At 43.6% G+C, this 23,406-nt stretch overlaps 1 long non-coding RNA gene across 1 annotated transcript; it reads left to right on the top strand.

Moving 5' to 3' along the window:
- Nucleotides 1–5: 5 nt before the first annotated feature.
- LOC134352067 (uncharacterized) lies at nt 6–23,339 on the top strand. The gene is made up of 3 exons (XR_010019336.1): nt 6–213; nt 19,811–19,908; nt 23,175–23,339. It is a non-coding gene; the product is annotated as an uncharacterized LOC134352067 (long non-coding RNA).
- The last annotated feature ends 67 nt before the right edge of the window (nt 23,340–23,406 follow it).

Genomic DNA, 23,406 nt, shown 5'->3' with positions numbered 1-23,406 from the left:
TAAAATAAAGGAGGGTTAAACTTTAAAGAGCGATCTGAAATCTATTTGTATTTTGATATGATATTCTAATATGCATCCCGCTGGTAATCAGCCATACGGCAGCTGGGACATGAACTAATATAACAGAGGCATTCAGTTCCATCGGGGTTAACACGTCAGAACAAGGAAAATGAAAGGACTCCCGAAACTGATCTGCTGCCGACTTTATGCAAGGTGACTTTGTGTTTGGGTGTTTGTCTTAATTTTGTCTGGCATTCATTCTCACTACCCTTTAGCACTGACGCGGGAAAGTTTTAGCGCGGTTTCGTTACTTCTTTATCCCCGGCGATCTATTGCTTCCAGTGTAGACTCCTTCCCAGAAACGGGAATTGTTTTCCCCGTTTAGGATTAGTAATAAATTGAAGAGAGTTTTGTTATGGGTGTCAGTTCGTTTCAAGTCTGAGTGTTACTTTCATCTTCACCCACTCGGGAGATTCTGCAGATGCTGGAAATCCAGAGTAACCCACACAAAGTGCTGGAGGAGCCCTGTAGCATCAATGGAGAGTGATAAAGAGACGTTTCCGGCCGAGACCCTTCATCTCCACTGTTACTATTTCCTTGAGATTAAATCGCTGTCACACAAAGAACATTCCACTACACCTCTGTTGGTGTTGGCACACCAGATCTATGTTGAAATATTACTCCACGCTCCTTGCTGTCTTTTGTTCTTTAAACAATGCGTTAGTTTTATCTGTACCTGCCTATCAGGGCAAGTGGAAACTAAATCAGTGAGGATGAAGGAGACGTTTGAAACAAATAAAGATTGTCAGGTCAAATGAAAAAAAAACACATTGCCAAAAGCCAAATTCCACAAGAACAAGGGATAAATAGAGGTAAATTAACCTGAGATCCCATAGATACTAGAAATCCAGAGTAACATAGAGAAAATGCTGGATGAACTCAGCAGGCCAGGCACTATCAATGGTAAGGAACAAAGAGTCAACAGTTTGGCTGTCCCTTCATCAGGAGTGGAGAGGTAGGAGAAAACACAAACCAGAGAAAATCTTCAGCTTCTGGAAGAAGCTTTTTGAACTTTGAACTTTGAACATGAAGGTGGGGGAGGGGAAGGAGAACGAGCTGGAAGGTGATCGGTGAAGACAGGTGAGAGGGAAGGTAGGTGGAGGATAAATTGTTGCATTGGAGACAAATATTCTTTTAGGATGTGGTGAGGCCAAGAGTTATTACTCCCAATTTGTTCCCTGGAGTGAATGGTTTGTGGGACCATTTCAGAGGACAGTTGAGACTCAACACTGTTGCGGGCTTGGAGTCACACGTATTCCATGCTGGTGACAGGCAGTAGATGCCTTTCCAAAAGTTTCAGGTGGGCTTTACAGCAAGATAATAATTTTGTTCTTGCATTTGTGTTCCTGATGCATCTAATTAAACAAATGCATTTAAACTGCCCTGCTTCTGTGCTGGTAGTTGAACTCCAAACACTGGGTTCATAGTCTAGACCAATTTAACCACTGACTCAGCATGGTATGAAAGAATTGTAAATACGAATAAAGTGAGGTGTAATCTGTATGTTTTTAAGTAGCTATTACCGTCGACTCCTGTTGTGTCAGGTGGTCAGAACCAACCAGAGAATACAAGAACCTTCTGGAAAAAGCTAGGCTGCTGTGGTAGGGATGTTCGTACCGTTATCTAGTCTGGTTTAGTGGTAAGCAAACATTTAAACACTGCAGAGCTAAATCATGTGCGTTTGCTGAAGTAGTGGCAATACTAAATGGGTAGAGACAATCTCATTCACCTACTGCTCCAACATAATGTCCATTGACCGTATTTTACTTGACCCAAGTCAAACTGGTGCCCCCAGATGACCAGTTAAACTTTCTTGCTGAAGAACACTAGAATAGAGCAGGAGCAGACCATCAGGCGCTACAAACGTACCCCACCATATAATGTGACTGTAGTTGATCTGGACAGTGAAATATAGCAGCAGTATTAAACCACCTGGGCCACCAAGTTTGCTCCACCATTTCATCATGGCCGATCCATTTTCCCTCTCGGCCCCAATCCCTTGCCTTCTCCCTGTATCCTTGACTAATCAAGAATCTATCAACCTCTGCCTTAAATATACCCAATGACTTGGCCTCCACAGCCGCCTGTGGCAACGAATTCCACAGATTCGTCACTCTCTCGCCAAAGAAATTCCTCCTCACCTCTGTTCTAAAAGGACACCCTTCTATTTTGAGGCTGTGTCCCCTAGTCTTAGACTCCCTCATCATAGGAAACATTATCCACTCTATCGAGGCCTTTCAATATCAGATATGCCTATGCCTCCTCCAGCTCCTCTTCTGTGTCACTCCTGTCAGTGCAGAGTGGAGATTATCCTAATTGGTGGCATCACAATGCCCAGGAATGGAAAAGTCTACAGAAAGCAGTGGAAATAGGCCAGTCCATATCCGACAATGCCCTCTCCATCTTTGAGGACATTTACATGGAGCATTGTCACGAGAAAGGAGCACAAGAAATCTATCGTCAAGACCCCTAGCATCCAGGCCATGCTCTCTTCTCGCTAATAGCATCGGGCAGGAGATACAGGAGCTGTAGCTTCCACACCATAAAGTTCAGGAACAGTTACTACCCTACAACTATCAGGCTCCTGAACCAGTGTGGATAACTTCATCATCGCAAAACTTACAGACTCACTTTCACGGACTCTACAACTCATCACTTTACAACCCATGTTCTCAGTTTTACTTACCTTTATTTGCATAATTTGTCTTCTTTTACCTATTAATTCTCTGTCAGTCTTTGTTTATGCATAGCTTTTTATAAATTCTATTGTACTTCTTTATTTTCCTGTAAATGCCGTCAAGAAAATTAATCTCAAGGTAGTATATGGTAACATATACGTACTTTGATAAATTAAATTTTGACTTTGATTTTTGACCTCGATATCCCTTTATTCCTCAACCTAACAAATATTTCTAAACCTCCACTTTAAATATTTCTAATGACCCAATTTCAATCAATTGCCAGGCTTGAGATTCACCGTCCAGATCCAGAGATTCGCTGTCGCATTCAAGAAGAAATTTTTATGAACCTCAGTTTTAAACGACCAGCTCTCTATCTTGAGATGACATGCTCTTATTGATGACATTCCCACGAGTGAAAACATTCCAAGCCTGCTTAGGATGTGGTCACCCCTCTTTCTTCTAAACTCTAAGGAATGCAAGCCCAAGCTATTTAGTCTTCCTTGATAGGAAATTCCTCTCATCCTGGGAATTAGGCTGGTGAATCTCTAGGTTATGATGTAGGGTGTTGTGCATGGTATTACTGTGGTGAGTGAGTATTTCAAGTATTGCAGACATAAAGAGCAATAATTTTATTTATCCAGAGTCTACGGTCGAGACTGTTATTATTGGAAAGTTCCTTCAGGATCAGAACATGCATGGAGGCAGATTTTGATTCAAGTGGACATAAGAATCCTATTTTTGCACAGTACCTTCTATTTTAAGTGTTGTGTGAATGAAGATATTTCTTGTTTTCTTAGAAATATTGGGAGATATGTTAAATGGGCTGTCACTATGGTTCTGTGTGAGAATCTGTGTGTGGTCTCCCACAAAGTTGTTCACATCTTAAAATCGCCGTCAGTTTCAGAGAAATGTGAATATGCATGAAAATGCTCCTTCCAGACTACACTGTGATAAGGAGCACTGCTCTTCATGTTATAAGAAAACTGGGTACATGTAACCCCATCTTAATGTTCAAGGCGCTGGGTCAGCATGTTTCTTCATTTTATCAACAAACGTTTCTTGTTCTCCTGCTCGATGGCTTCTTACTTCATGATTTTTGTTTATTTTGGAACAGGATGTGATTGGCAATAATAGTGTTTATTGCTTGAGTGCACTACTCTTGCGAAAGCTGAGGTGAGCTGCCTTGTTGAATTATTGCATTCCTTCTAATGAGGTGTTCCCACAGTGCTATTGCACTGGCAGTATGGACATTTAGACCCAGTAGCAATTAAGGAACATTGATATTCCTTCCAAGTTTAACTGGTAGTATGCATTTTGGATTGGAGCCTGCAGTTGGTGGGTTTGCATGAGCCAGTTGCCCTTATCCTTTGTGGTGGTGGAGGTCATGGATTTGGGAGGTGCTCTTGGAATGGCCTAGGTCGTTAACCGTGATGCATTTTGTAACTGGGACACACTATACTCACTGTGTGCCATTGATGGTGGGAATGAATGTTCACAGCGGGTGCTGTGGTGTCAGCCAAATGGGCTTCTTTGTCCTGAACGGTGCCTAAGTGTTTGGAGGTGGGTTCATCCGGACAGGTGAAAATTATTCCACGGCATTTCTGACTTGCAATTTGCAGATAGTGGAAAGGCCTTCTAGTGTCAGGAGCTCAGCCACTTGTCACAGGATGCTTCACCTCTGACATGCCTTGTAGCCGCTGAGTTTAGGTGAATTGTCCAGCTGAAACTTCCAGAATGCTGGTGGTAAACTCAGTGATGGTGTGCTACTGAATGTAAAAGGTAACTGCTTTTGGCTCTCTCATGTTGGAGTTTGGAAGTGCCTGGACCTTGATCTTGATGCTGAGAATGTAATTTGGCACTTATCAACCCATGCCTGAATGTTGTATTAACATGCTCAAATACAGTTCTGCCCTGCTATTAAATAGCTTCTTTGTGCAATGAATTGGAATCATAACCTATGTTGTTGAACCTCATTCTTTACCTGCCGTGTACTTCCTCTGTAGCTGATACACTTTATTCTGCATTGTTTTACCTTGTTCTACCTCAAAGCACTGTCTAACGATTTGATTTGTATGGGCTGAATGCAAGGCAAGCTTTTCACTGTACATGGGACAATTACAAACCAATTCCAATACCTAGAATAGCTCTTCATGTATGCAGACAAGTGCTGCTTCATTTCCTGAGGAGTTGTGAGTGGAAATGAATGTCGTGCAAGCATCATTTTCTGACATAATGACGGGGGAGCAATTATTGATGAGGCAGCTAAAGATGGTAGGGCTTGGACTTTGCCCTGGCTGTGAGCCTGACAACCTCAGCCATCTTCCATTGTGCCTGTTATGACACAGACTTTTGGAGTACTTTAAATGTCATTCCATTGACTTATGCCTTTCCAAACTACAGTACTTTCAAAGTTCAAAGTAAATTTATTATCAAAACACATATATGTCACCATATACATCCCAGAGATTCATATTCTTGCGGGCATTCTTAATAAATCTGTAATAAAATAATAATCATAATACAATAACTGTAAGACCATATCAACTAGGGCATTCAACCAGTGTGCAAAAGACAACAAACTGTGCAAATGCAAAAAGAAAGAAATAATAATTATAAATAAATATTGAGAACATGAGATGAAGAATCCTTGAAAGTGAGTCCATAAGCTATGGGTACGTTTCACTGATGGGGCGAGTGAGATTGAGTGAAGTTATCTCCCTTGATTCAAGAGTCTGATGGTTGAGGGTTAATAAGTGTTCCTGAACCTGGTGCTCAGAGTCCTGAAGCTCCTGTACCTTCTTCCTGATGAGACCCGATGTAGATTGGGAGACCGCTTCGCCAAGCATTTACGCTCTGTCCGCTAAAACAAGCGGGATCTCCCAGTGGCCACTCATCATATTTCCACTTCCCATTCCCATTCCGATATGTCCATCCATGACCTCCTCCACTGTCGGGATAAGGCCACACTTAGGTTGGAGGAGCAACACTTTATGTTCTGTTTAGGTAGCCCCCAACTTGATGGCATGAACATTGATTATGCAGCATCCCACACCATGACCACTGGACTCAGAACCAATTACTTCCCCCAAGCTGGCAGGCTGATCAACACCTCAACCCATTAACACACTCCACCACCACTAAATACAAACACCTAGCATCATTTTGTGTATGTACAGCACACACAATCAGACTATGTATCAAACAGGTATTTGCACTTTGTGTTTTATTAGATTGTTTTTATATTTATTGTGTTTCTTATGTTTTTTTAAATGCTGCATCATTTGAAATTGAAATTGAACTGCTCAGTGCAAGTGGTCGATGCACTTAACTTCAACATTGAAGAGAAGTTTGGGTGGGGACATGACTGGGAGGGGTATCATCCTGGTGCAGTTTGATGGGACAAGACAGTTTAAATGGTTCAGCATGCACTGGATGGGCTGAAGACCCTGCTCCTGTGCTGTGGTTTTCTAAGACTCCATCAGATCCGGAGAAACAATCATTTCGTTCTGCTTTACAGTCATGTGCTGAAGAATAATAATAAGCAATATTGAATCGTTAAAAAAAAACTTAGCTAAGCAACACACACAAGATACTGGAGGAGCTCAGCAAGTCAAGTAGCCTCAATAGTCATAGTCATAGTCATACTTTGTTGATCCTGGGGGAAATTGGTTTTCGTTACAGTTGCACCATAAATAATAAATAGTAATAAAACCATAAATAGTTAAATAGTAATAAGTAAATTATGCCAGGAAATTATGAAATAAGTCCAGGACCAGCTTATTGGCTCAGGGTGTCTGACCCTCCAAGGGAGGAGTTGTAAAGTTTGATGGCCACAGGCAGGAGTGATTTCCTATGACGCTCAGTGTTGCATCTCGGTGGAATGAATCTCTGGCTGAATGTACTCCTGTGCCCACCCAATACATTATGTAGTGGATGGGAGACATTGTCCAAGATGGCATGCAACTTAGACAGCATCCTCTTTTCAGACACCACCGTGAGAGCATCCAGTTCCATCCCCACAACATCACTGGCCTTACGAATGAGTTTGTTGATTCTGTTGGTGTCTGCTACCCCAGCACACAACAGCAAACATGATAGCACTGGCCACCACAGACTCGTAGAACATCCTCAGCATCGTCTGGCAGATGTTAAAGGACCTCAGTCTCCTCAGGAAATAGAGACGGCTCTGACCCTTCTTGTAGACAGCCTCAGTGTTCTTTGACCAGTCCAGTTTATTGTCAATTCGTATCCCCAGGTATTTGTAATTCTCCACCATGTCCACACTGACCCCCTGGATGGAAACAGGGGTCACCGGTACCTTACCTCTCCTCAGGTCTACCACCAGCTCCTTAGTCTTTTTCACATTAAGCTGCAGATAATTCTGCTCACACCATGTGACAAAGTTTCCTACCATAGCCCTGTACTCAACCTCATCTCCCTTGCTGATGCATCCAACTATGGCAGAGTCATCCGAAAACTTCTGAAGATGACAAGACTCTGTGCAGTAGTTGAAGTCCGAGGTGTAAATGGTGAAGAGAAAGGAAGACAAGACAGTCCCCTGTGGAGCCCCAGTGCTGCTGATCACTCTGTCGGACACACAGTGTTGCAAGCACATGTACTGTGGTCTGCCAGTCAGATAATCGAGAATCCATGACACCAGGAAAGCATCCACCTGCATCGCTGTCAGCTTCTCCCCCAGCGGAGCAGGGCAGATGGTGTTGAACGCACTGGAGAAGTCAAAAACATGACCCTCACAGTGCTCGCTGACTTGTCCAGGTGGGCGTAGACACGGTTCAGCAGGTAGAATGAAGGGGAATAAACAGTCTACGTTTCAGGCAAAGACCCTTCATCAGGACTGACAATCTTACCTGAACTTCAGCAGGAACAAACTGAAGAAGAGCATCTAGCAAACTGAATCAAGTTGTAATCAGCATGAAAATCTAATCATTGGGCAATGTGTATCTTTAAGGCTGACATTATCAGTACGCGAGGAAGCCAGTTACATGGTCCCCCTGTCTGCTGAGGAGCCTAGAGCAGTGTGAGATGTGTCAGGGGACTGCTGAACTCTACCAGCAATGCAGAGACTGAGTGGCAGGACTGCTGACAGACCAGTTCACCCGTGGGAAGGAGAGCTTAGGCCCGCTCAGTGCAAGAGTGCTCTGCCCTCCTGAATGAGTTCTTAGTTCATTCAGACCATGAACAGCTGTGAAGGCTGGTCGGTTTTATTGTCAGCATCTGCTTTCACTGGAGATGGCTCCTGAGAAGTGGTCTATGTTTCCAGGGTCTCATATGAACTTCTGTGATCAGAGGGCAGGGTGGCCCTGCTGGGGAGAGATCGGTGGATAACTTTGGTCAAAATTGGAATTAGGATCAGAATCAAAATCAGGTTTATTATCTCTGACATAAGTCATAAAACTTGTTTCACGGCAGCGTATAGTAACAAATTATTGTAAGTTACAATAAAAAGTAAATAAATGAGTAGTGTAAGAGAGGAATAGTGAGGTATTGTTCATGGGTTCCTGGACTGCTCAGATATCTGATGGCAGAAAGGAAGAAGCTGTTCCTAAAATGTTGAGTTTCTGTGTCCAGGCAGTGTTGGTCTTCTGGATGTTGAGTTAATCGGCAATCCAGCGAAGGTGTCAAGAAATGTACTCGAAGGAAAAATCCACAAACACTACTTCTACATTCACTTGTCCAAGTGGATTAGAGGGACAAGCGAACCAATGTTACTTTCTCCTCCCAAGCCAACATCCTGAGTGTTGAAGCCAAAGTTCACTGACAGTCAACTTTGTTGGGCAGTTCTCATCACCTAGCACCAATCTTATGAAACAGACCCTCCGACTTGTGCCCTGTCACGGGAAAGTAGAAAAGGTACAGGCTCAGATCTACTTAAAGAATGCAGCATCCCCATTGACTCCTTGCATTCTCTGGCTCATAACCATCAAAGTAGACAAGAAGCATTGGGAATGGTATTGAGAACCACAAGGCGAAGCTCTGGAAGCCCATAGCGTTGCTTATTTCATAAGCAATAAAATTAGCACAGCTCCTTACAAACTACAATGGAGAAGTTCTGTAGAAGGGTCCTTGACCGGAAACATTAACAGACATCCCACCTCTCTCAGAAGTTCCGGGAGTCTCCCGCATATTAGTAGTGGCTCCCTGATGCCCACAAATTATATACAATGTTCTGGAAATCAATTTTTTTGCGAGCGAGAGAGCACATGAGAGCGACCACGAGAGAGCGAGAGAGAGAGCGTGAGAGAGAGCGAGCGCGAGAGCGAGAGAGCGCGAGCGTGAGAGTGACCACGAGCGAGAGAGAGAGAGAGAGAGAGAAAAAGAGTGCGCACCATGGCAGAGTGTTCCAAAAAAAGAAAATATAAAACGCATTTCACCCCAGACTACACTAAAGTGTACCCCTGCCTAATAGGGGTCAAAAATAATGACAGTGTTACTCGCTGCACTGTTTGCAACAGTGACTCTTCTATTGCCATGTTGGGTTAAGACTGTTAAAGACATGCTGAGGTGAATTTAACAGGTGTCATTCGTTCATTAACATAGCTAATGTTATTTAAACTAGCTGGCTAGCTGCTAAGGAGCTACTCTTTTGCAGACATCCCACCTCTCCCGGAAGTTCCGGGAGTCTCCCGCAAATTGATGGTGCTACCTCCTTGAAGTGAGTTTTTGCAGGGTGGGATATCTGCATTAAATGATTTCATTTCACACAGATGGTTCTTATCTGCCTGCATCATTCCAGCTTTTGTTTCAGGTTCTAACATCTGCAGTCTAATTTGTTTTCTTGGAAAGCTGAAACATTTGGTGATTGATGTCAACTTCTGCTAACCCTTCAAACTTCCCACAGGAAGCCCTAGTTAGTGGTCACTGCCGGAACTGCTGGTTGATGGGACAAATAATCTAGCCCAATGTTTCCTAATGTAGGGATTTAGGATTTGTAGTTTCATGTACATGACAACATGAAATACTGGAATTATTTTTAGTCTTTATCCCTTTGGCAATGTGGATCTTTGCCCAACAATATTGGATTATTAATCTTTTAAAAAGCACTGCTTTATAAATTAATCTTTTTTTAAAACAATGCAAAATTTCCTCATCCCAATGGCCCATCTCACCATTCTTATATTTGATATCAGTTTCTTTTGTTGTTTAATTTGGGTCATGATTCTTTGATTTAAAAAAAAATTCCTCTTTTCAGAGGTTACAGATCAAATTGAATTTTCAGGATTTTATTCCATGAGAAACTCCAAAGTTGAATTTATTGTTAAATTTACAAGTAAGTGAATGCACAGTTGCAATAAAACCTTACCTGCAACAGCATTACAGGCACACAGCCCATGACGAGACAAGACTACCATAAACTAAACGTAAATTAGACACAGTTTTTTGCAAGAGAGAAGAAACACAATTAGAACAAAAAGTTAATTTACATCTTGTGATCACTGACCTTAGCAAAAAATTTAGGGACTATTAAAAAAAAGTCACAGTACTGGCATTTTAACAAACTAAAATAAAATATCTCACTCCAGCAGAGTACTGGCGAACCTGTAGAGCTAAAGAGCTGGTTAGGGAATTTATCTTAGAAATTTATGGAGAACAATTTCATAGAAACAGGCCAGAAATTTCCCCTGACTGCTTCCTAGACAGACTACGTAAATCTAGTGGCCTAAAGCAGCCTCCATTGTAACTTCTTACAATTCCATGGAAAGTCCCCTGAACTGATAAAGCTCTCTCAAATTTACTGGGAATCCAATCTCCAAATTTGGGGATACAGGAAGGAAAGATTGAAAGAATATTCCAGCAATTCTAATTTCCTTCTTTTAACTTTCCTGACTGTTGCAATGTTTTCCAGTTCATCTGGTGAAACTCCAGCTACTGCTACTGATTCATAAATGGAAATGGACCAAAAATTTTCTGCTAAATGACACCCCTGCCAGTCCAGAAGTGTGACTGGGTGAACAATGGCTTGGACGTCAGAAATGAGTGTTCAGGTGATGACTAGGCAAAAGGAAACAAGCTCCAAAATCAACTGGTCACTCGACCATTCAAAGGTGCAAAGCTCAATGATCTGGACTCATCTTAGTCCATCCAACCAGCAGTGTGCTGGATGCAAGCTGGAAGTCAGTAGGTTTACCACTTCCTTACAGTGGTAAGGAAGGCAAATTCAATGTTAGCATTCATTTTGAGAGGACTAGAATATATAAGCAGGGATACAAAGCTGAGGCTTTATTTACTCAGGTTGGAGGAACAACACCTTATATTCCGTCTGGGTAGCCTCCAACCTGATGGCATGAACATTGACTTCTCTAACTTCTGCTAGGCCCCACCTCCCCCTCGTACCCCAGCTGTTACTCATTTTTATGCACAGATTCTTTCTCTCACTCTCCTTTTTCTCCCTCTGTCCCTCTGAATATACCTCTTGCCCATCCTCTGGGTCACCCCCCCCCCGTCTTTCTCCCTAGGCCTCCTGTCCCATGATCCTCTCGTACCCCCTTTGCCTATCACCTGTCCAGCTCTCGGCTCCATCCCTCCCCCTCCTGTCTTCTCCTATCATTTTGCATCTCCCCCTCCCCCTCCAGCTTTCAAATCCCTTACTCACTCTTCCTTCAGTTAGTCCTGACGAAGGGTCTCGGCCTGAAACGTCGACTGCACCTCTTCCTATAGCTGCTGCTTGGCCTGCTGCGTTCACCAGCAACTTTGATGTATGTTGCTTTATTAGGCGTTTGGTTAAAAGAATGAGGGGGGATCTCATTGAAGCCTATTGAATATTGAAAGGACTAGAAAGAGTGGATGTGAATCAGAGTCAGAATCAGGTTTAGTATCACTGGTATTTGTCATGAAATTTGTTGTTATGCAGCAGCAATACATTGCAATACATAATAATAAAATAACTGTAAATTACAGTAAGTATATACAGTATATTAGAAAGTTAAGACTGTAAGACATAGGAGCAGAATTAGGCCATTCAGCCCATCGAGTCTGCTCCATCATTCCATCATGGCTGATCCTGGATTCCACTCAAACCCCATACACCTGCCTTCTCTCAATGACCTTTGATGCCCTGACCGATCGGGAAACCTGCAACTTCTGCTTTAAAGATTCTCACGGACTTGGTCTTCACCACAGTCTGTGGCAGAACATTCCATAGATTTACTACTCTCTGGCTAAAAAAATTCATCCTTACCTCTGTTCTAAAAGGTCGCTCCTCAATTTTGAGGGTGTGCCCTCTGGTTCTGGACACCCCACCATGGGAAAACTCCTCTCCACATCCACCCTGTCTAGTCCTTTCAATGCAACACCACACGGGGTGGTGAAGAAAGCAGGAAATCAAGTGGTAGTTGAATTTCCAACTGGAGTGCAGTATGCAAGAAACACCACACGTAGAAAGTTCAACGCAAGAGAGACTTTTGACAAACAGGAGGAAATTCAAGGATTTGACAATGAGGTACCGGGACAGGAGGAAAATACAATGGACATTTATGGACAAGCTCAGGTTCACAGTGAGCAAAAGCCATTACCAGACATTGAATGCAAAGAGAAACCAGTAGAGAGACCTCAAACAACCTCTGAATTTTAATGATTTTGTCTTGAAGTAGAGCTTTAATTCATGAGTTTTGAAACAATGAAAACTGTTGTAAGTTGAAAATGAAGTCTTCATTTTCAGAGTTATAAAGCTGAAACAGAAAACGTGTTGGTTATAGTCATGCTTATCAAAGAATAAGCGTGACTATTCTTTTAAATCCCAGAGCTATCAAATGCACTTCATATGACGAGCCGTTTAATCCTGGAATCATTTTTGTGAACCTCCTTTGAACCCTCTCCAATGTCAGCATATCCTTTCTAAGATAAGGGGCCCAAAACTGCTCTCAATACTCCAAGAAAGGCCTCACTAGTGCTTTTTAAAGTATTAACATTACGTCCTTGCTTTTATATTCTAGACCTCTTGAAATAAATGCTAACATCGCATTTGCCTTTCTCACCACAGACTCAACCTGCAAAATAGCCTGTCAGGAATCCTGCACAAGAACTCCCAAATCCTTTTTGCTTCAGGTTTTTATATTTTCTCTCCATTTCTTTCATTTCTTCTACAAAGTGCATGACCATACACTTCCTGACACTGTATTCCATCTGCCATTTCTTTGCCCATTCTACTACACTGTCTAAGCCCTTCTGTGGCCTCTCTACTTCCTCAAAACTAACTGTCCTTCCACCCATCTTCATACAGTCCGCAAAACTTGCAATAAAGTCATCGATTCCATCATCCAAATCATTGACACATAACATAAAAAGAATCGCTCCCAAAACAGAACCCTGATGAACATCACTAGTCACTGGCAGCCAGCCAGAAAAGGCTCCCTTTATTCCCAGTCTTTGCCTCCTGCCATTCAGCCATAGTTTTATCCATGCTATAATATTTCCTGTAGTACCATGGGTTTGTAGCTTGTTACGCCCCTTCATGTATGGCACCTTTTCAAAGGTCTTCTGAAAATCCAAGTATGCAACATCAACCAATTCTGCTCTGTCTATCCTGCTTGTTATTTCTTCAAAGAACTCCAACAGATTTGTCAGGCAAGATTTTCCCTTGAGAAAACCATACTGACCTCGACCTATTTTATCGTGTGCCTCCCAAGTACCCCGAAACCACATCCTTAATAATTGACTCCAAATCTTCCCAACCACTGAGGTCAGACTAGCTGGCCTATTATTTCCTTTCTTCTGACTCTCTCCCTTTTTCTAGAGTGGAGTGACATTTGCATCATTAGCCACCTCAGAAACCACAAAGCTAAAATGGAGACAATCATTCTTGATGCCAAGTGTCCGTACAAGAGGAGGAAAGGAGTCAGCATAAAAAAGTCTACATTCAACCCAATTGTTCTTTCCAAGTCCAGCTCTATCTCTGGACCTTTTAAAAGTTTTTGAGTACATTGTGCATTCTCGGTTCAATGCCATCACTTCCCAGCTTCTACATGACTCGCTTATCTGTTAATTCTGACCAGAACTGCAGTAAATATTCTTAAACACCAGTGCAGTGGAACACAATGTGCGAGTCACGGAAGACAGCCAGATTGTAAGAGATTTCTTTTGAATCCATCCCAGGGTCTCGGATAAGGCAGTAAGGGTGATGTTAACAGGAAGTCCCATGGCTCAGCTGCTTCTACGCATTTAATAAAACCATTTAATTCACAGTTATTCTTTTGTGAAATCTGTCAAACATTTACAGTGTCAGAGCACAGCACTCCTCATTTTAACTAAATGATAAGACTGTGGCAATGAGTTCTACAGATTAACCACACTTTAGCTAAAGAAATTCCTCTTCATCTCTGTTCTAAAGGGACATCCTTGTTGTCGTGTATTGAAGTGGTAAGTTTGGTTAATGAAGTTTGATACTTGTCAGGTACAGTGATGATGTCATCAGTTGGGGACAGAACAACACATGATGTGAGGGAGCATGGCAGGGAGAAGGAGAAATAAAGACACGTTCAGAGCATGAAGCGTTGAGTCATTATATCTGCAGTATCTAATTAAGTACTGAGATAGGTTGCAAATACACAACAGTGGCGACGAGGATACAGACTTTGAAAGTAAGTTTAACATTAGTTGATGAGAATGGAGAAATCTGGGATCCAACACTTCCAATGATTTACGGAGCCTGCTACACGAGGGCCGAGATGGACATGCTGGCTCCACCCATTTGAACTTTATGCCGATGGTAAAGGACTGATAATGGATGATAATGTAACAGATAATACAAAACAAAGAAAGAGAGCACTACTTTTGCACCTTGCAGGAACCAGATGTGCAGGAAATACCTTCAACACTACCAGACACGGGACAAGTCACAGATTACATGGCAGCAGTGGAAGTGCTGAATGCTTACTTCATTCCCCAGGTCAACACTGCACTGGCCTGGCAGCATTTTCATCAGCTTGCCCAAAAACAAGGGGAGACGGTTCAACAGTTCTCTACTCGCCTTCGGCAGGCAGCAAAAGACTGTAAGTTTCTAATTAACGTGGACAACCAAACCAGGGATGCCATAGTGCAGAAATGTAACTCAGTTTATGTGCGGAGAAAACTGCTGGAGAATATGCAGGGTCTAACACTTGCCCGCACACTGGAAATAGCAGCACAATGTGAACAAGTAGAGGAACAATTGTCAGCCGTGTCACTCCAAGGGAGCCAGCCAGAGACTGTGCACCATGTTTCACACCATGAAGGTACAATACACGGCAAAAAGACAGAGGGGGAAAGAAAGTCTCTGAGTACAGAGGATAGGAAATGCCAGAGAGGTGGAAACACAAAACACCTGAGGAGAGACCCAAAGTGTCCAGCTCGCGGACAGACATGCAGAAAATGCACTGGAAAAGGCCGCTTCGCAAAAATGTGCCAGACAAAAGGATTAAAATCCCAGAAAGTGAACAATGTTGAGGATGGACAGAAGGAACTTGCATTTATTGTTAATGAGACAGTCATCTGAAAAAATTACTTTGTGTAAAGGGTGTAAATCTGCACATGTTAGATTCAGGAGCCAGAAGTAACATACTAGGTGAAAATGTGTGGGGAAAACTTACGTCAGAGAAGGTAAAGTGTCATTCATATATTTCTAAGCAGAAGAGAAAGGTGTATCCATATTCATCTAGCACATCACTGGGGGTTGAGGGGGTGTTTGAATGTCAGATCAGTATTGGAAACAGAACAGACCAGGCAGAGTTCATCGTGATAAGAGGCAACGGTGAAACACCCCTAGGTAGAGTAACAGCTCCAAAACTGGGTGTGTTAAAGACTGGAGAAGATGTGTCAGTAGTGACAGATGTTAAAGAGTCACTTAGGCTGCCGTACCCAAAAGTGTTTGAAGGGGTAGGAAAGTTGAACACTAAGCAGATCAGTCTGTACGTTGATCCAAAGGTAAAGCCTGTGGCCCAGCCACTCAGACACATACCTTACAACTTAAGGGAAGCTGTTGAGAAAAAAATGTTGAACAGCCAATGAAAATGGACATTATTCAGAAAATTGAAGGCCAACTCTTTGAGTTAACCTGGTAGTAATTTTACCAAAACCCAACAAAGTCATCAGAATGTGCCTAGACATGAAGTGGAAAAGTGAACCAATTGTGAGGAAGGGATATCCCATTCCAACTGCAGATGAGATATTGAGATGGGGTTATCACCACCAACTAGAACTAACTCCAGAATCTAGACAGATATCCACATTTGCTTTGCATAATGGGGTGTATAGGTACAAGAGACTGATATTTGTTGTGTCATCAGCCAGTGAGCAGTACCAGCACGAGATAGCAAGTGCTTTAGCTGGAATTGAAGGAGATGAGAACATCTCAGATGATGTGATTGTACACGTGCCGTACCAAAAACTGCATGGTTAGAGACTGCATGCTGTCTTACAGAGACTGGCAGAGTGTGGACTGGCACTGAACCTGGAGAAATACCAGTTCAATGTGGGCAGACTAGTTTTCATGGGAATTCTCTTGTCACAGAAAGGCATCAGACCAACTGAGGAGAGAGTGCGAGCAGTGATGGAGGCTCGTGAACCACAGAACACCACAGAAGTGAGGAGTTTTTCCTCCTTACCTCTGTTTTAAAAGGTCGCTCCTCAATTTTGAGGCTGTGCCTTCTGGTTCTGGACACCCACCATAGGAAAAATCCTTTCCACATCCACCCTATCTAGTCATTTCAACATTTGGTAGGTTTCAATGAGATCGCCACATATTCTTCCAAATTCTAGTGAGTACAGGCCTAAAACTGCCAAATGCTCCTTCATTTCCTGAATCATCCTTGTGAACCTCCTCTGGACTCTCTCCAAAGACAATACATCCTTTCAGAGATATGGGGCCCAGAACTGTTGACAATATGCTAAATCCGGCCTGACTACTCTCATCTACAGTTGGAATGGGTTATCTGTCCCTCACAATTGCTTCAGTATTATCTCCTTGCTTTTATATTCTATTCCCTTTGAAATAAATGTCAACATTGCATTTGCCTTCTTTACCATAGACTCAACCTATGAGTTCTTAAGTTAAATAATAGTGCAGAAAGAGGAAAAAAAGTAGTGAGGTTGTGTTCATGGATTCATTGTCCATTCAGAAATCTGATGGCAGAGGGGAAGAATCTATTCCTGAATTGCTGAGTGTGATCCTTCAGACTCTGTACCTCCTTCCTGATGGTATCAATGAGAAGAGGATATGTCCTGGGTGATGGGGGTCCTTAATGATGGATGTCACCTTTCTGAGGCATTGCTCCTTGAAGATGTCCTGGATGCTGGGGAGGCTGGTGGCCGTGATGGAGCCAACTGAGTTCACAATTGTCCGCAGTATATTTCGATCCTGTGCAGTGCCCCCCCCCCCATTCCAGATGGTGATGCAACCAGTTAGAATGCTCTGGAATGGAGTCAAGTTAGGAAAAGGAGAAGTACAACGAGATCTTGGTGTCCTTGTTCATCAGTCACTGAAAGTAAGCATGCAGGTACAGCAGGCAGTGAAGAAAGCTAATGGCATGTTGGCCTTCATAACAAGGGGACTTGAGTATAGGAGCAAAGAGGTCCTTCTGCAGCTGTACAGGGCCTGGGTGAAACCACACCTGAAGTACTGTGTGCAGTTTTGGTCTCCAAATTTGAGGAAGGACATTCTTGCTATTGAGGGAGTGCAGCGTAGGTTCACAAGGTTAATTCCCAGGATGGTGGGACTGTCATATGTTGAAAGATTGGAACGACTGGGCTTGTATACACTGGAATTTAGAAGGATGAGAGGGGATCTGATTGAAACATATAAGATTATTAAGGGATTGGACACACTAGAGGCAGGAAACATGGTCCCGATGTTGGGAGAGTCCAGAACCAGAGGCCACAATTTGAGAATAAGGGATAGGCCATTTAGAACGGAATTGAGGAAAAACTTTTTCACCCAGAGAGTTGTGGATCTGTGGAATGCTCTGCCTCAGAAGGCAGTGGAGGCAAATTCTCTGGATGCTTTCAAGAAAGAGTTAGATAGCACTCTTAATGATAGCAGAGTCAAGGGATATGGGGAGAAGGCGGGAATGGGATACTGATTGTGGATGATCAGCCATGATCACAGTGAATGGCGGTGCTGGCTGGAAGGGCCGAATGGCCTACTCCTGCACCTATTGTCTATTGTCTCTCCATGGTATATCTGTAGAAATTTGTCAGTATCTTTTGGTGACATAGCAAATCTCCTCAAACTCCTAGTGAAGTATAGCGGCTGTCGTGCCTTCTTTGTAACTGCATCGATATGCTGATCCCAGGATAGATCCTCAGAGCATTGCAAGGATGTGGCTGGGGACGAACCCAAGAGCAGGACACAGGCACGGAGACAGGGTCGAGAGGCGTGCAAACGTGGAACAGGTATTCAGGAGAATCTTTACACAGAGACAAGGTTTACGTAGATTATCCAGGGAATGATGTGGAGCTTAGAACTGACAGTCCTAAGGAATCAGGAAACGAGGTTTACACACACTAGAAAAGACCAACGAACTGGCAAAGCATGACAGTGACACCAAGGTTCTTATCCTCAGTTCGCTGACGGAAAGCAGGTGTGTTGTAATTAATGAAAACTGGGAACAATTGGAAATCAGATGAGAGGATTAAGACCTAATCAAGGAGATATTAGCAAGATGGGGCATTGCTGGAAGGGACCATGACACAGAGATGTTGACAGCTAGGAACTTGAAATTGCTCACTCTTTCCACTACTGATTCCTGATGAGGACTGATGTGTGTGTCCCCATTGGGCATGTGGCCAAGTGGTTAAGGTGTTCGTCTAGTGATCTGAAGGTCGCTAGTTCGAGCCTCAGCTGTGGCAGCGTGTTTGTGTCCTTGAGCAAGGCACTTAACCACACATTGCTCTAGTGTCTGTGCGAGGAGTGGTGCCCCACACAGACTTCCAATCTGTGCCTTGTAAGGCATGAAAATGCCTGACGCAGGCCTCTCATGGTCTGAGTCGACGTTCCCTCCCTCCCTCAAACATGGAGAAGACTAAAGGTACCTTGCTATATCTCCTTTTCTGGCAAATGTCAGAAAGTAAAACCATATCATTTACAATCCTGTTGTCACGATAGAGCATCAGATTAATTGAAATTACATTGCAAATTACCATTGATAATGCCTGTTTCTACTTTTATAATTTTGCAATTCTACCTCTAGCTCACTTTATCTACAGCCAACTCCATCATTCTTGTTGTTGTCATCTCCAGATGACTATTCAACACATTTCTAGTTGTGCTGCCTTATTCTACGTTTGTATATTACAGGGCAAATAAATAACATCATGCATTTTTTGTCTGATATGATACAGAGAGACAGATTTACAAATGAAAACAAAGGAAGATCTGAACACAAGAGATTCTACAGATGCTGGAAATCCAGAGTAACACACACAAACTGCTGGAGGAACTCAGGGGTCAGGCAGCCACTATGGAGAGGAGTAGAGGGTCTCAGCCTGAGGCAGGAGGAAGCCAGAATCAGAAGGTTAAGGGAGGTGAAAGTGCTAGTTGAAGCCAGGTGAGGGGGAAGGTAGGTGGATGGAGGAGGGGGGATGAAATGGGAAGCTAAGAGGTGTAGTTAGAAAAGGTGAAGAGATGAAGAAGGAATCTGATAGGAGAGGAGGTTGGGGCATAGAAGAAAGGGAAAGAGGAGGGAGTACCAGAGGGAGGTGGTAGGCAGGTGAGGAGAAGAGGAGGGGTAAGAGGGGAATGGAAAAGGAGAGAGGGGGAGTGGGGTGAAATGAGCAGAAGAAGGAGAAATCGATGTTCATGCTGTCAGGTTAGAGGCTACCCAGATAGAATACGTCGTGTTGCTCCTCCAGTCTGAGAGGGGCCTTCTTGTGGCAGTAGAGGAAACCACGTCAGAATGCGGATGGGGAGTGTGTGGTAAAATGGTTGCCTCTGGGAAATCCTCACTGTTGGGGATGGAGCAGTTCCAGTTTGTACTTCTTCCCCTCCCTGCCTCCACCCTTATCTGGCTTCTAACCTCTTCCTTTCCAATCCTGATGAAGCATCTCAGCCCAAAGCATTGACTCTTCGTTTCACTCCGTAGATGCTGCCTGACCTGCTGATTTCCTCCAGGATTTTGTGTGTGTTGCACAGGAAAGTCTGATCAGTCTTGTTAGCCTGTTGATGAGGGAACTGATTTTGGTGAGTAACCACAATTCAATTAATATGTAAAAAAATAATTTCAGACAATGGATTTGTTAGGATCTTGGTGTATTATTGTATTTCTAAGGTATGTTGTGTATGACTAGATGTTAATATCCCTTATTTGCACTCCAGAGACATGCTGTCTAGACTCCGTGGGGTGGCCAAGTGAGTGGTGGCATCTTCTGGGTTATCGTGGGTGACCTCTTTCCTCAGTGTTTCACTGATAGGCCCACGACACCTCCGAACGGTTCAGCAGTGAATCCCGGCGTCCCGGGCTCACCCCCTGGATGCCTTTCACTCACTTGGGGGCCCAGATGGAATCCTTTCTCTTCATCCGGAGCCACTGACTACCCTTTTCAGCAGCTCTGGAGAGGTCTTTGACTACTTGTCGGTGTGTCTTCCCTCGCACTCCCAGCTCCCGGAGTAGCCCTGATGTTGATGTGGCTACAAATCCTCTGCAGCCTACTTTGACCGGTCGGACCCTTGCTGTCCAGCCACGTTGTTGCGCTTCGGCTGTAAGATCAGCGTACCTCAGCTTCTTGTACTCGTCGGCCTCCTCCACCGCATCCTCCCAGGGCACTGTAAGCCCGATGATGTAAATGAGATGGAGTGAGGCCGACCATAGCACAAGGTCTCGTCTGACGTTGGTTTCCGCGATTTCAGTTGGGAAGCAGAGCCTCTGGCCTAAGTCTGCCACCATCTTCCAATCACGTGCCCCGCCTAGCCGCCCGGTGTCTGGTCTCGATGTATCGAGTCTGGCTTGCCCCTCACCTTCCCGGACAAACGCTGTTAAAGGCCAGCAGGATGAAGGGGGAGGGAGAGCGTTGACGCTCATCCGCCGACTTTCCAGCACTGCTGCAAGATACCGTAGCACCTGGTTGTGTATCGGCCTTGAGTAACGCTGGTCTTGCAGCCCACCAGAATGTGCTTTAGTGTTGCTGAAGTTGGGCAGAGGGAGCATGTGGGGTCGTCTCCATACCACTGGCTGAGATTCATGGGAGACGGCAAGACATCGTCGGCAGCCCTGATGGTGAAGCTCGCTCTGAATGTCCCCATCTCCCACAGCTCTTTCCAGGAGATCTTTCTTTTCTCCACTCCCTCCCATCTCATCCGTTGCCCTTGCCTTGCCTGAGCGACGGCCTTTGCGCACCTTGCTGCCTCCTCCTGCCGACGTATCTCCTGCGTCTCTGAGGCGGAGCAGCCTTGTTCCGGGCTGGTGTACTGTCCCCAAGGCCGAGACCGCTCCTCCCTTGCTGCACTGGGCCCATGATGTCCCTGTCCTTGAGTGCCGCCTTTGCTTGCTCGGTTGCTTCTGATGGAGTCCATTTCCTCCCAGTATCCAGGATGTGGGCAGCTTGTGCTACAAATGCATCACTCGCCTCTGAGATAATGGAATTGTTAGGATCTTGGTGTATTATTGTATTTCTAATAACATTAATTCACTTTTTTTGTTGTGTCAAGCTCTTGCTAAAGTCCTAATGATGTCATTAGCATTGAGGTAGTTAATCGTTTTCTGTTGATCTCACTGTGTAGGGTATTACTGAGAAAGGAGTGTGGGTTTGATGAAGTAACTCCATGCTACGAATTCCCCTGTTCAAGAGAATTAGAATATAAAAGCAATGATGTAGCGCTAAGGCTTTATAAGGCATTGATCAGGCCATACTTGGAATATTGTGAGCAGTTTTGGGCCTCTTATCTAAGAAAGGATGTGCTGGAGTTGGAGAGGGTCCAGAGGAGACTTATGAGAATGATCATGGGACTGAAAGGGTTAACACTTGAGGTGGGTTTAATGTCTCTGGGCCTGTGCTCACTATTGTTTAGAAGAATGAGGGTACATCTTATTGAAACCTACCAAATATTGAAAGGTCTAGATAGAGTGGACAAAGAGAGGATGTTTCCTATAGTGGGAGAATCTAGGACCAGAGGACACAGCCTAAGAGTAGAAGGATTTCCCTTTAGAACAGAGATGAAGAGGAATTTCTTTAGCCAGTAGGTAGTGAATCTGTGGAATCCATTGCCACAGAAGGCTGTGGAAGCCAAGTTAATGGGTGTATTTAAAGCTGAGGTTGATAAGTTCTTGCTAAGTAAGGGTGTCAAAGGTTATGGGAAAAAAGGGAGGAGAATAGGGTTGAGAGGAAAATAAGTCAGCCATGATCAAATGGCAGAGCAGACTCAATGGTCCAAATTGCCTCATTCTGCTGCTATTTCTCAAGGTCTAAACATTGTTGGGTTGCCTTAAACAAGGGCATCATTGCTTTCCGGTTGCCTGACGAGTATTATTAAATGAGTTGACTTATGGCCCTTTACCTACTGTACTTCCTTCTACACATTTAGCACTGTACCGGGAAACATAGGGTGACTCAGTCTTACGATGGAAAGTACCACCATGTAGAAGTAGTGATATGACAATTGGGGGGGGAGGGGGTGTTTCTTTACTGATTTTCTCATTATGATGTGACAAAAATGAGTAGAGTGTGACGTTCAAATAGTGATTCAGCAGTCCAGAGTCTAGACCCTTCAGTGCTGCCTCCTCATACGCGAAGTAGAAAACTTTAGTGTGGCTGTTGTAATCTGATTTATGGTGTAGAGTGGAGGGTGGCATGAAGTGTTTGGGTTCATTTGTCTTTTCCTGTTCTGATTGATTTTTTTTTCGCATCGCCTATACTTCTCTGCACCTTAAAGTCATTTGCTTTTCATCTTGCTGCAACAGTTTAATTTGCAGACGGGTAGCTTCAGCACCACTATAGCAGTTTCTCATGCGTCGTACTTCAAAAAAAATCATTAGCCTGGATTCTGAGTTCGGTAACTGAGAAACCACATTAATGGTTAAACTTACAGAAAGACCCTGCTGCCACCCAGCACACATGTACATCCTGTCTGAATCCCCTACCAACTCCCCAATTCAGAGATACGCTCTCACCCTGCACTGTGGCTGTTTCACATATTTGTACTACTGTTTGTTTTTATTATAATAGTGTCAGTAACATTATACCTTCTTCCATAAACATGCACCTCACACTTCATGCCGACCCGTCAATCTTCAGGCCATGTCACACAGGGATTTATGCTAATATTTTGTGTCTGTATGTGTTGGACCATAACTATATGTACTGTGAATTGCAGCTTGGCCCGAGAAGAATGATGTCTTGTTTAGCCGCATGCAGTTGTATGGTTGAATGACAATAAACTTGAACTTGAAAGTTGACAGTAAATATTCAGTCAGCGCTGTAACATTAACTTCCTCGATCTTTCCATTATTTTAGACAAGTGCCATCTATGGGTGATGTCTGACATCCTGCAAACTGGAATCATCTAGCAGGCTAATAAAGCCTATCAAAAAGAAGTATCCACAATGCAAATCTGAAGTAAAAATAAAAACAGACTATAATTAACTTTACACTAATTTTCATTAACTTTGGAAAGCGTGAAATAAAGATACCTGTTGTATTCAAGGAGAAATTTAAATATCATAAACAAACTTACAAATAAACTAGT

The sequence above is a fragment of the Mobula hypostoma genome, chromosome 9 (genome assembly GCF_963921235.1).
Source record: "Mobula hypostoma chromosome 9, sMobHyp1.1, whole genome shotgun sequence".
NCBI lineage: Eukaryota > Metazoa > Chordata > Chondrichthyes > Myliobatiformes > Myliobatidae > Mobula > Mobula hypostoma.
The sequence above is the reverse complement of the archived record's forward strand: the minus strand, read 5'-3'. Positions and strand labels throughout refer to the sequence as shown.